Raw genomic sequence first — 14,142 nt, 5'->3', positions numbered from 1 at the left:
CTTAACCTCTGAAAACTAGGGGTGTACGGATTCCCTACCGTCTGTTCCAGTGGGGAATCCGTGGGGGGTGGTAGGAGGCGATCCGCCCCCCCCCCCCGGAATCCTGTGTATAAGCCTATGGACACATAGACTTAGATGCAAGATTCATGGCTCTATTTGTGTCTAAATATATGAGCACATCCTGCCAATTGCCTTTTTTTTTTTTTAGACATGGCGATCGGCAGGGAGGAGAATGGATCTGGTTGGCAAGAAGCAGTCTAGTGCCATTCCGCCTCCAGTCCTCCTAGAGCAGAGGTAAGTGGTCCTGATCTGCTTTGGATTCCTGAGGCCGGATTCTTTGGATTTCTCTGACATCCCTACTGAAAACCATAAAATTGTCACAGACTTATATTTTAAACCTACAGATTCCCACCTGTACCTTAACTACAAGTCATGTCATCTGAGCCATCTAAAGAAGATTATATATAGTTCGGCTTGCAGAATAAAACACATTTGCAATAATGAAGAAAACTTCTCCAGAAGATGTTATGAACTTAAAGAACATATCCAGCAATACAGATACCCTATCACATTATTGATTACAATATCATATGAGCATCAGTAATATCCAGGGATACCCTTCTTTGTGATGCAAAGGCTAACTCTTTGGAAGAAAATTGCATTCCATTTGTGGTGGACTACCATCCTGCCCCTAATTACCACCAGATAATGAAAGATAGTTACCCTATTATATCCTATTGTGCTCATTTAACAGAAGCCATTACTTCACCATGCATTGCATTCAGAAAACCACCCAATTTGCATAAATTATTAGTTAAAGCAACAATTAAGATATTTGCAACCGAGTGCATTGCATTACCAGCAGTTACCTCCAAGAAACCACTTTAGCACAGTGACTAACACAACTTATTGCATTAGACAATCAGGAACATGCACTTCCACTAATGTGATTTATTTAATGTAATGTCCAAAAAATGGATGTCATGTGCCATGTGTAGGAAAAACTGCAACGGACGTAAGAACAAGATTCCATAAACACAAATATATGATTCTTACCACCATCACCACCCATAAAACTCCAGAGTAGCTTGTTGCAAGACATTAACTCAACTGCACATAAGGAAGTGGGAACCCACACCTGTCCAGGTTCTCTGGGCTCCAGCCCAGCCACTCTCCCACTCGCTGGTCACCGGACCATGCTCGAGCCCCTCCCATGCTCGGTGAGCAGCCTGCACTCACCCCAGCAGCATGGTTGAGCTCTGTAGTTGCCATTTTTGGAAAAATAAAATGGCAATAGCAAAATGCGAATATTTGCGCATGTGCAAAAATTCTCATTTTTGTGAATGTGCATATTTGTGTATGTGCAAAAATACACATATCTGAAAAAGGTGCATTTTCACAGATATGCAAATATAGGCATTCACAAAATGTGCATTTTCGCATATACGAATATGTGCATTTTTGCAGTCACCATTTTATTTCTCAAAAAATGGTGACCACAAAGCTCAATGAGGCTGCTGGGGTGAGTGCAGGCCATCCACAAAGAGTGGGCTGGGGGCAAGTGGTGGCAGGGGCTCAGTGAGCGGGGCTTGGGGGTGTGGGCAGAGGCAGTTCCTCCAGATTCCTAGGGATGTTGGAGAATTTTGCCAAGGATTCCAGGGAGGCCGAATGCCAGCGCATTCGGCCCCCTGGAATTAGGGATGGACAAAAGTCCCTTACCTGTTCTCGAAGCTTGCTTCGCGGTGGGGGGGAGGCGCTTCGGTTCTCCCCCCGAAGTTCAGGCGAGGGGGGGGAGGCACCCCGCCTCGCCCGGCTGAAATTCTGGCTGGGGGGGAGGCACCCCATCCCTCGCCGGTGAAATTCAGGCTGGGTAGGAGCGCCCCGTCTACCCAGCCACGATAAAAAAAGTAAACACACACACACACACCCGTGATAGGCTACGTAACGATTTACGTAGCCTATCACGGCTAGATTTCCAAAGTCAGCCGTGATAGGCTATGTAAATTGTCACATAGCCTATCACGGGTGACTTTGAAAAAAAAAAAGTGTGTACGCAAATGGTGGCTCCCATGGGGACCGCCATTTGCGTTCCTTATTTTGACACGTCTAGTCTACGTAAAGATTTACGTAGACTACGGTGAAAATAAGGGCAACGCAAATAGCGTTCCCTTATTTTCGCCGTAGTCTATGTAAATCTTTATGTAGACTAGACGTGCCAAAATAAGGAACGCAAATGGCGGCGCCCATGAGCCGCCGCCATTTGCGTACGCGCTTTTTTTTTTCTTCAAAGTCAGCCGTGATAGGCTACGTGATGATTTACGTAGCCTATCATGGCTGACTTTGGAAATCTAGCCATGATAGGCTACGTAAATCATTACGTAGCCTATCACGGGTGTGTGTGCTTTTTTTTAACTTTACTCTTTATTTTTGCAATGGCAGCAGTGGCAGCCGGTCGGGAGACTGGCCGCTGCCCCCGCCCCCGATGAAACGCCGCTGAACCGCCGCCGGGACCCACTGCCGAGAGGGACATTCACCGAAGGTAAGTCCCATCCCTGGGGGGGGGGCGGGGGGCCGGCAGAAAATTTCACCACCAATTTCGGGGGGCCGAATGTGTTGGCATTCGGCCTCCCGGAGATTCATGGAGAAATTCTCCGCCATCCCTACCTGGAATCCATGGCAGAACGAAGCCACCTGCCCCACCACCCCGCGAAATGGGCCCAGAAAGGAGCCTACCTTTGTTGGCTGTTAAGGTGCTTCTCGAATGGCGGCCACATCTGAGGCTGCCATTTGCCTCTTTTCAAATGTTTGTGATAGGTTACGTAAGTATTTATGTAACCTATCACTGCTAATGCAAGGACACCATTTGCGTCCCTGCGGAGGCTGTGATAGGCTACGTAAATATATACCTAGCCTATCATGGCAATAGGCAGGATTGCAAATGGTGGCTGCCGAAGCAAAAGACAGGGATGCAAATGGCGGTGCCTACGGCGGCTACCATTTGCCTTCCTGCCTATTGCCATGATAGGCTACGTATATATTTACATAGTCTATCATGGCAAAAGACAGGGACACAAATGGCAGCAGCTACAGTGGCTGCCATTTGCATCCTTGCGCAGCCCAGCAGCCGGATGTCCAGCTGCGGGCAGCCCCAGACGGCAGCCCTGCAGAGTCGCCGTGGAGCGGACCCGGCTGGGGAGAATTTCGGGGGGAGGAACGGAGCACCTTCCCCCCCACAGCGAATGACCCTGGACGAAACGATGAGTCAATTTCATACATCCCTACAGATTCCCAGAAGGAATCGGGTGCCCACGCCATCCCTAACTGCACATAGTCTCTCAGATTGCTTTCAAATGAGCAAACAATAGACACTGACATGCTTGACAGAAAGGAAGACTTCTGGATCTACAGACTCAGAACTCTTAGTCCATATGGCCTTAATCTGGAGGATAATTCATAATCTTTATACCACTCACAACTCTGTTTGTTTGCTCTTTCTCCATTTGAACACCACAGCTACTGATGAGGATGGAAGCCAAAATGTTTAGCACTAAATATATTTTGAAATTACTCTGTTGTTAGTCTGTCTATATCTCTTAGATGTATGTATGTTAGGAGGTATTCTCTGCTCAGTTTTTAATCCCATCTGGAGAAGTATGTGTGTGTGTGTGTGGGGGGGGGATTCTAATGCTCACCTCTCCTTTGAGTCAAGAATTACCAATCCCCCAAAGCCTATTTTGAGGCCTGAACCTGCTAAAATATGGCAGTATCCTAAAAGTTTCCCTATGTTAACTTTAATAACATGGGAACCACTATAGAGTTAAAGAGCAGAGTACCTGCTCCTAAATAAAGAATCCTTACCTCTGCAAGACAACCCTGCAGCAAAGGGCTGGATGCACCTGACTCATCTAATCTCGGAAGCTAAACAGCATCAGCTCTGGTTAGTACTTGGATGGGAGACTGCCCGGGAATCAGGCTTCCTGCACTGAGCAGGGGTTTGGACCCGATGGTCTTGTAGGCCCCTTCCAATTCTATCATTCTATATTTTTGTTTTCAGATGACACTATGATGCATTTTAAAGATAGCCATGACTTACATAATGGGTATTTGGGCCTTTATGAAACATTTGACCATATTCGATCACAGTAGAACATAACCCATTGAGCTGATAATATGTAACTGGTAGATCAGGGTGGGCGACCTCTTTTGGTCTGGGCACCGGACTGCTTCCCTGGACCAAGCTGGTGGGCTGGATCATGTCAATGGGATAGGCTCCTCCTCAAAGCTCCTCCCCCTCCCATGACATCATCTGGTTCTACCCCATGAACTTTCCCCCGCCCCCTTCATGCCTCTCTCTGCACAGAGAAAGGGACTTGGCTGGCACTTGCATGAACCAGCTCAACCTGAGAAAGAGAGAGAGAGAGAGAGAGAGAGAGATCTGCCTGAAGGTTTGCTCAAGCCTCCATCCCTCTCATCCCTGGAGGAGCTGTGTAATCCCATGCCACAGACTGCACATACAAATGCAAGAGCCCTCAAACCGCTCTTTCCCAAAGCAGGCACAGCAGAGCATGGGAAGTCTGCAATCTGAACCAAAGCAGCTGGAGATCTTTTCACACTTGTTATGAGCAGATAAACACCAACACTCTGATCTCTTCCTATGTCATTTCAGTCCTTACACTTCATATATGATGGCTGTAGGTTGCAACAGGCAGTAAGAAAGAAACCTCTGCGGTATTTCTGTTGACAACTCTGGCATTTATCATGACCCAGGTGTCAGTTTTGATTACTATTTCCCCCTCCTTTGTTGTACATTGTAGCTTATTACCCAGCAGAAACTTACATTTCCTAAACCGTTATGAACGACATGTCAGTAACAGTTATATACCACAGCTGGAAGAAGGGAAAGTTTGCCCAACTGTATTCATGTAGTCAGAGACAGTGTGGCTTCATATGCCACCATTCCAAGGAGAAACTGCTGAAGTGGTATTTCAGGAGCAGATACCATTAGTTTGATTCAAAAAGGTAAACTAGCAAAGAAATGGCAAAAATATTAAGTACCTGTCCTTTTAAGAACAAATGGGAAACATTCTCTCTCTCTCTCTCTCTCTCTCTCTCTCTCACACACACACACACTTTTTATTAGAGCTATCTAAAATACTTCCGCTGCCAGAAAAAAGCAGACATGCCTCATTGTAACTAACATGCAAACACAGCAAAGCATTTTCTTTCCACTTTTTTTAGTAAAAAAAAAATCCACAAAAACTCATTCCACCATGAAAAGAGAAACATTCTTCTGTGAATGTGTCAAATTCCCACCTGGGGCAAATTCCAATATATCAAGATTGCAAGACGGGTAAACTCAACTGTTAATATCTTTTTAAGTCTTGCAACCACCATTAAGGAGTGTATGCTCCATAGGAAGATTTTAGTGCCACAGAAACCTCAGCCCATGTTACCTTACGATCTGCTTCTTTGCGATTACATTCCCGTCAGATTGATTTATGCCAAGATGTTGGAGGGTTGTTTGGTGTGGGGTTTTTTTTCTTTTTTTTTTTCTTTTACAGTCTTAGAGACTAAGGAGGATTTCTGAAATGTGTCCCTAGGTAAGAATCAGAGAATTGAGCTGTATGGGAAATGTACTGTATCATCTTGCTGCCAGGTTGTAACTGACTCCAAACTTCAGGAGCAATCTTTTTGGTTTTTATACACAGTTTTTTTAAAAAAATAGTTAATTTAGGACAGGAAAAGGAAGCCTTATCTTTTGCGTCATTGCCCTGAAAACTGATAGCTCAAATATAGCTGCAAAAAGCTATGCTGACAGAAGTTGTGTTTATGGAGCATAGAATAATCTAAAGAAATGACAACGAGCATAACGGAGGACACACTCACCTATCCAAAGACCCTGGGAAATGGCCAAAACATTCAGGCTGTGCTTGCACCAAGCCACCATATTTGATATTTAGTTCTTTGGCCCCATCACTGACCAAAGCTAATTTTTGCCTGCAGTGCTGTACTTTTGAGAAACACAAACTAAGACCACCTTCCTATACCCCAGAGATGTATACCCCAGGAGTGTAGTGCCCGGGGGAGGGGGGATGAGGACATTGCCCCCAAATGATCATTCTGCCCCCCAAATGAAAATTTCCTTCAGTCCTCAAATTTCTAGCATTGCAGTAACTTAACACTTCAGTAGGGCGTTTACAGTTTAGGCATCCAAAGAGAGGTGTCAGGGCAAAGTTACCAAGGGAATGCAAACACAGCAAATATTTGGTGCCTTATCTGTATCAGATGGACTTTATGTCATGCTCCAACTGGAGGATTCTTCCTCAGAGGAGCTGGAGGTCCCAGAAGCCCAGAATACCCCAGACCAGGGACTGCCACCAGCCCCACAGGAGCCTGAACCCTTGGGGGAAGTGGCTGCTGGGCCATCCAGGTCAGGAGAGAGGGACTCTGCCTCTGAAGCAGAGGCTGAGCCATCCCCCGATCCCCAGGAGCATTGTCGCCTCAAGTGACAGGCTAGCAGGGCTCCTGTGCAAAGGAGTGTTCACCTGCAGAAGAGAAAGGGACTCCTTAGGAGTAGGCTCTGGGAAGGGAGCTCTGATTGCTACAGCTGATCTCTGGGTGGGGTCTGCCTGGCTTGGAGCTTAAAAGCCTGCACTGGAAACCCAGCCAGAATTGGAACAACTTGGTCCTTCCAGCCTCTGCTGTGTGCCATGCCTCCTGTCCTGTATCATGCTCTGTTCCTGACCTTTTGGACTGGTCAACGACCCTGCTTCCGGACTGTGTAACATACCTGACTGCTTTATTGTGTTTGACCTCTTGCTTGTTATCTTGACTGCTCCCTCTGCTGCCTGCTCCTTGTTGCCTGCCTGACTGCCAGTGTTCTGACCTCTGCCTGGATTGTTGACTGCTCCCATCTTAGCTTAACACCTTGGACTGAAACCTGTGTGCTTGACTATTTGCTTGCCAACTTGACTATTGCCTCGCTCCCTGTACTAGCTTGCAAACAGCCAAGTCATGCTCTAGAGTGGGACACTTTAGTTACAACATAGTACAATCAGAATTACACATAACTGTAGGAAGAAGTACGAATATGGATGTTCAGTGAAATAGGATTAATCCATCAGAGCAGAACTACCAAAGGACAGGAGGAAATTAAGAGATGAGCTTGGAATTTATTTATTTGTGTCAGAAGCATCACAGTTAAAAACGTACTATAACACATATCTTTTAAAGTATAAAATGTAGAAGCTAAAATATATAAACATTAGACAACTCTTGCCCCCAAACTAGCAACATTAATTGCGTTCTGTCACGCTATCATAAGGTCCTCATGTGCGCATTGGTCAGGGCACAAAGGGCAGGTATACATATGTGTTGTTGTCTGCAAGTCTCCACAGTCGCTCAGGGCAGGAGCCTCCACGAAGAGTGCTAACACACTCAGGCGTCCCCTGGGCAACAGCTTACAGCTGGCTAATCCTTTCAGTCCAGAAGCATCTAAAAGTGTAGCGTTTTATCTAAAGATTGGAATTAATTTGCCCATTCAGATGAATAGGTGTGAAAATCCTGATGGATGGGAGTTTGCAATTGGAGGAAGGAAAGGTGGGAAGGACAGTATTGTTATATGCTACAGAGCATCCCCCACCTCCCACCCCGGTTGTACTCTGCCAGCCTCTGTAGGTGGTGGGTGTTATTAGTCCATCTGGTAGGTGAGCTGAGGCTTTGGGGCCTACATTGTGCTGCAGCCTAGTCCAAGGCAGAACCTGAGAAGATGTGGAGAGGTGAGTGAGCAGGCACTCCAAGGCCCAGGAACCCTAATGAGAACCTTACTAACTTAGACCAGGCAATGGGGAGCTGGAATATTGTGTGTGCATGTCTCGGGGGCATTTCTTGCCTAGTTAAAAAAAAGTTGAAGAATACATATTGTTTCAAGCTGGTTCCCTTTCAAAATGGTTTTGAAGAGTATAATGTGGCTAGAACCTTAGTTGCAACAGTTTTAGACCTCCACCCAACTGTGCAAATGATCATTATAATTCACCTTATTTAACTTTTCTCTTGCAAACATGTGTACTAGCAAAATAGGGTGTGTGAGATTTGGTGGTTGAGCCATCAGAAGCAGTGTCAGCTGGCAAGCCCAGGGCCTTTCTGTAGAACAGGGATTGTGTGCTTGTACAGTTAATTCTAGCCCCTGTAGTTCGGAGAGACATTTAAGGATGGCGGAGAATTTCTCCACGAATCTCCAGGAGGCCGAATGCCAACGCATTCGGCCCCCCGAAATTCGTGGGGAAATTCTCCACCCCCCCGGGGATGGGACTTACCTCTGTCGAATGTCCCTCTTGGCGGCGGGTCCCAGCAGGGTTTCGGCGGGGGCAGCGGCCGGTCTTCCGACTGGCTGCCGCCGCCACTGCCATTTCCCCGTAAAGTATAAAAACAAAACAAAAATGTGATAGGCTACGTAACGATTTACGTAGCCTATCACGGCTAGATTTTCAAAGTCAGCCGTGATAGGCTACGTAAATCTTTACGTAGCCTATCACGGCTGACTTTGAAAAAAAAAAGCGCGTACGCAAATGGCGGCACCCATGGGCGCCGCCATTTGCGTTCCTTGTTTGGGCAGGGGTAGTCTATGTAAAGATTTACGTAGACTACGGCGAAAATAAGCGCAACGCTATTTGCGTTGCCCTTATTTTCGCCATAGTCTATGTAAATCTTTACGTAGACTACCCCTGCCCAAATAAGGAATGCAAATGGAGGCACCCATGGGTGCCGCCATTTGCGTACGTGCTTTTTTTTTTTTTTCAAAGTCAGCCATGATAGGCTATGTAAAGATTTACATAGCCTATCACGGCTGACTGAAAATCTAGCCGTGATAGGCTACGTAAATCGTTGCGTAGCCTATCATGTTTTTTTTTTCCAATTTACTTTTCTATTTCATGGCCGGGAAGATGGGGTGCTCCCCCCCGGCCTGAATTACGGCGGCGAGGGATGGGGCGCCTCCCCCCCGGCCTGAATTTCGGCCGGGAGGGGCAGGGCGCTTCCCCCCCACCAAGAATTTCAGGGGGAGAAACGGAGCGCCTCCCCCTCCACCGAAAACAGCTGCAGGACCAGGTAAGGGACTTTCGTTCATCCTTACATATAGTTCCTATGTGACATTCTGTCAACTCACATTTTTCCTTATGTAAAGTGATGTTTATAGGTATTCATTTTTAAAGTGAAACTTCTTAACTGCTTTCCTGGCTTGGCAAAGGAGACCAAGGTAGTTCGCTCTGGGAAGCAGCTGCCCAAGGAGAACTGAACTCACAGTTGTGGGGCAGTTGAGGCATAGTAGAAAATGGCCACTGTGCTCACGTTGCTCACAAATTACACCCCATAGAGTCTTTCCACAGAGGTAGATTAATTAAATTTGTTAAACTATCAAAACTGATTCAGTTGGCAAATGCTATTCTGCAGTCATTTTCAGTGGATATTCCCCTAGCCCCTGATGTTATAACTGCAGTTTCAGAAGAAATTTCAGAAGAAATCCCATCACTGCTTAGGGTTGGCGGAGAATTTCTCCCTGAAACTTCGGGGGGCCGAGCGCCAACGTGTTCGGCCCCCTGAACATGTTTCGGGGAGAAATTCTCCGCCGCCCCCCGCACCCCCCCCGGGACGGGATTTACCTTTCCCGAATGTCCCTCCCGGCGGCGGGTCCTGGTGGCGGTTCGTCGGGTCTTCATCAGGGGTGGGGGAGGCAGCCGATCTTTTGACCAGCTGCCGCCGCCACCATTCCAGTAAAACTAAAAAAAAAACAACGCCCCCGTGATAGGCTACGTAACGATTAACGTAGCCTATCACGGCTAGATCTGCAAAGTCAGCCATGATAGGCTACGTAAATCGTCACGTAGCCTATCACGGGTGACTTAAAAAAAAAAAAAAGCGCATACGGTTAATGGCGGCCCCCATAGGGAGCCGCCATTCACGTTCCTTATTTGGTTGCTGTAGTCTACGTAAAGATTACGTAGACTACAGCAAAAATAAGGGCAATGCTATTTGCGTTGCCCTTATTTTCGCCGTAGTCTACGTAAATCTTTACGTAGACTACAGAGACCAAATAAGGAATGTGAATGGTGGCTCCCTGTGGGGGCTGCCATTTGCGTACGCGCTTTTTTCTTTTTTTTTTAAAGTCACCCGTGATAGGCTACGTGATGATTTACGTAGCCTATCACGGCTGACTTTGCAGATCTAGCCATGATAGGCTACATTAATCGTCACGTAGCCTATCACGGGGGCGTTTCTGTTTTTTTTTTTTACTTTTTATTTCGCAGCCGGGCGAGGCGGGAAGCCTCCCCCCCAGCCTGAATTTCGGCCGGGAGAGGCGGGAAGCCTACCCCCCCCGTCCTGAACTTTGGGGGGAGAGCAGCGAAGTGCCTCCCCCCCACCGCGAAAAGCTGCGAGACCAGGTAAGTGACTTTCGTGCACCCCTAAAAATGATGGCAGTTTTCAAAGCATTCTTGAAGAAGCAAGACTGAAGACTATAGACGAAGGAGACCAATCAGATCATGCAAATGAAATAAGACCAATGCCAAAGAGGGTTTGTCTTGCCTACAAAATATGCTGATGTACGAAGGGAACATTGTCCAGGCTGTGAGCAAGAACCATGAGACAATGAGACTTTTAAGAGAATGTATTTCATTGCAATGGATGCAGTGAGAGGTGAAATGGCAGCTCCATTTTGTGAAAGGAATATGCACATTTCAGCTGCCATACAAGCTCTAAAGCACATAGACGCAGACAGCTTCCTTGACCCAAGCAAGCTTACACCACTGTGTGAACACTCCAGATGCACTCCAGAAATGGAGGAACTTCAAACGTATCTACTGAGGAAGTACAAGGATATAGTAGAATCCTGCAAAACCCCAACACTTCACAAGCTTACTAAAACATTGTAGCTGTACAAGGAAGCCTTCCCACTCATGCATGCTGCAGGACTCAGCTTTGGTGCGTCTACAGCTGTGTGTGAAAATTCATTCTCAACTTTGAAACATGTGCTGACACCATACAGACATTCAGTGCTTCATCAGAGAAGAGCAAACCTTGTGATATTGGCTTTTGAAAGTAACATATCTGAAGGAATTCCAAGTGGACAGCTCCTCCACAAGTTTGCAGAGAAATCATGGTGCATTAGACTTTATTAACACAGATACTGATACTGTGTTAATAAGTATTTAATACAGATCATTATGGGAGGATGACTTGCACAATACATTAATATAAGAGCCATGCTGGATCAGACAAAGGGCCCATCTGGTCAGCATGCTGTTGACCAGACATCAACCAGGAAAGCACAAGCAGGACACGAGTGCAACAGCACCCTCCCGCCCATGTTCCCCAGCAAGCAGTTTACATAGGCATACTGCATCTGATACTGGAGGTATTACATAGACATCATGATGTAGCTGTTGTTGGCCTCCTCCTCCATGAATCTGCCTGATCCTCACTGAAAGCAGTCCAAGTTTGCAGGCATTATTACATCTTGTGGTAGCAAATTCCATGGTTTAGCTATGTGCTTTGTGAAGTACTTCCCTTAGCAAGAGCAACCTGTCCCTCCCCTGGCAGCCTGCTGGGTGGGGAGGAAGAGGGAGCAGGGAGAGGGAGAAATGGTCAACCCATTTTTGACTCTGGCCCCACCCACTGGCTTTGGCATAAAGAGGAAGAATCCAGCCAAAGTTAAGCACTTTTAGTTCCCACTGATATCAATAGGAAGGGTTAAATATGTGCTTCTCTCCCCCTCACCCACCCCCACAATGAATCAGTAAGGTTTAAAAATGCACAGCTTTGGCAGGGTTATGCCCAGTGGTCCTAATTGCTTTTGCCCGTCCAAGCAAAATCTGAAGGACATGTACAGTGTCTCTGTTTTTTATGCCTCTACTACATAACAAGCCTTAAGTAACTTAATTTAAGATTCTTTTCCTATCTTGATGTTTACATGCATATTCAACCACAAGCCTTTATGTCTGATTTCTCTACAGAACAAACATTCACCATGATTTGCCTTGACAAAGGAAAACTTGATAGAGCGGCCCCATGTTCATTGCCTGTCAGTGAATTCTACACTCAGGTTAGAAGCAATTGCCATTCCTGTAAATCCGACCTGGGATTTGTGAACAAAGCGAACCCACCCCACTAACAAAGGGTTGGCAAGCCAAATTGGGCCCTGAGTTTCAGCTGTACAATCTCATTGGCTCCAAGGACATCATTTAAGACAACTGTGCAACTCCACTGCTATCAGCATCATCTTGCTTCAAGGCAGCTTGGTAAATGAGTCCATTTGCTCATGGAAAGGAGCAGCTCCTTTCCTTTTTTCCCCCAGATGTGATGCCTCAGCAGGGTAACAAACATGAAAAGCTGCAAAAGCTAATTTTCATTATGCAAGCCAGCAGCTCAAATGATACACAAAACAGAGACGGCAAAGCTGTGGTTCACAGATCGTTCAGCAATTGCAATGCTTTAGAATAATCGTCACAGTGAAAGAAGGGGAACAAACACTTCTGATCCATCTGAAAGCTTACTCTGACCCAAAAACTGTCGTCCCTTCCACATTGGCTGGCTCTCTTCAACCAAACCACTGAAAACTATCTTCATTCTGTGTCATGCTTTCTACTCCTAAAAGTTCTCTCACTCTCACCCACATACTGCAGACATATACAGAACCCATGAGCATTTGCTAAATATGCTAAAGGTCAGTCTCTCCTTTCTTCTGTAGTAGTTAATGCCAGCAGTAGTTAATGCCAGCAGTAGTTAATGCCAGCAGTAGTTAATGCCAGCAGTATTTGATCTTTAATCTGTTGCTCTGATCAGTAACTTTACTGCTGGCTCTTTATTTTTAAAAATATTTTGAATGTTTTAATATTTTTAATTGTATTTGTTGTATTTGTTGTTATTGCATTGTTGGTTGGGGGGGTATGGTTGCAACCCCCCCCCCCAAGGCATCTGCCAGTTGGGCAGCAGAACAAAGTACAGAAATAAATCAATAGAAAGTCAACATGGTGAGGTGGAAGAGAAATACCAGATCTGAACCTGGGACAGCCACATTCAACTACGTATTCAGCCGTGAAGCTTCCTCACTGGACTTTGGAAAGTCACTGCCAGCACAACAGATGTCAGTGGTTGTGCAAGGATCAAGTGAGATGAGGAAAGAATGGAACCCATTCTGAGCAGTTGGGAGATAGTGGGGAAACAAAAGGATAGTCCAGAAATGAACCATTCATTATGTCGCTCAGTTTGCAGCAAACTATGCACAGATTATTCTAGAGACCAGCATGTACCAATGATGTCATCAATGTGTTCTGGAAAGATGTACTGAGCCCACAGGTTGTGTAAAATCTGTAGAACACTAGCTGCCAAATGCAAGTGCTTTCATTTAACTGTGGCATTTTTCTTTTTGGTATCTTTTATCTAGGGTTGTGCACCACTTTGGCCCGAGGCCCGAACCCCGAGTTGAAGTGAGCCGCTTCGGGCCACTTTGTGCCCCTTCTGAGGCGAAGCATAGGGATGGCGGAGAATTCCACCATGGACTCCAATGAGGCCAAATTCTAAAGAATCCAGCCCCCCAGAGTCCGTGGCAGAACGGACCACCCACCTCAGCCACCCCATGAAGTTCACACTGGCCAGATCCTACCTGTCGCTGTCTGGGTCCGGGTTGTCCGCTGCCATCTGCTGCCGGTCTGCGGAAGCAAATGGCATCCAGCATAGTGGATGCCATTTGCTTCCGCAGACTGGCACCGGACGGAAGTCCAGCAGCGGACGAACCTGGCTGGCAGCTCTGCAGACTCACCGCAGAGTAGAGCCGGACGGGGAGGATTTCAGGGTTAGGAGCAGATCACCTCCCCCCCCCCGGAGACCCCCCAGCGGACTAAGGTGAGTGGGGTTTGTACACCCCTAGTGAAACAGAGGGGGCACGAAGTGGCCCGGAGTGGGTTGGGGGCTCACCAAAGCCCTTGGTGTGCTTTGGAACTTTGGCCCCCAGGCCAGCCCTCCTTACCTGAGCTGCCTTCTCCTCTGCCACTGCACCACCACTGCACTGCGGCCTTCTCTGCCTTCTCTTCCTCCTCCGCTGCTTCCACCCCACCACCGTCATCGCCACCGCCTGCCCCTGAGGCCTGGATG

General features: G+C 46.9%; 1 long non-coding RNA gene across 2 annotated transcripts in view; it reads left to right on the top strand.

The window, feature by feature from the left end:
* Window positions 1-13,398, top strand: part of LOC146344126 (uncharacterized) — a 39,188-nt gene extending 25,790 nt beyond the window's left edge. For both annotated transcript variants that reach the window (XR_014792586.1, XR_014792585.1), the window contains exons 2-4: window positions 209-294; window positions 2,440-2,539; window positions 12,006-13,398. This is a non-coding gene — a long non-coding RNA (uncharacterized LOC146344126). The remainder of the gene's footprint in view (window positions 1-208; window positions 295-2,439; window positions 2,540-12,005) is intronic.
* The last annotated feature ends 744 nt before the right edge of the window (window positions 13,399-14,142 follow it).

This window comes from Heloderma suspectum, chromosome 5 (genome assembly GCF_057233095.1).
Source record: "Heloderma suspectum isolate Gila_16-S chromosome 5, 16-S_ref, whole genome shotgun sequence".
In the NCBI taxonomy this organism is placed as follows: Eukaryota; Metazoa; Chordata; class Lepidosauria; order Squamata; family Helodermatidae; genus Heloderma; species Heloderma suspectum.
This window is presented reverse-complemented; position numbering and strand designations above follow the sequence as displayed.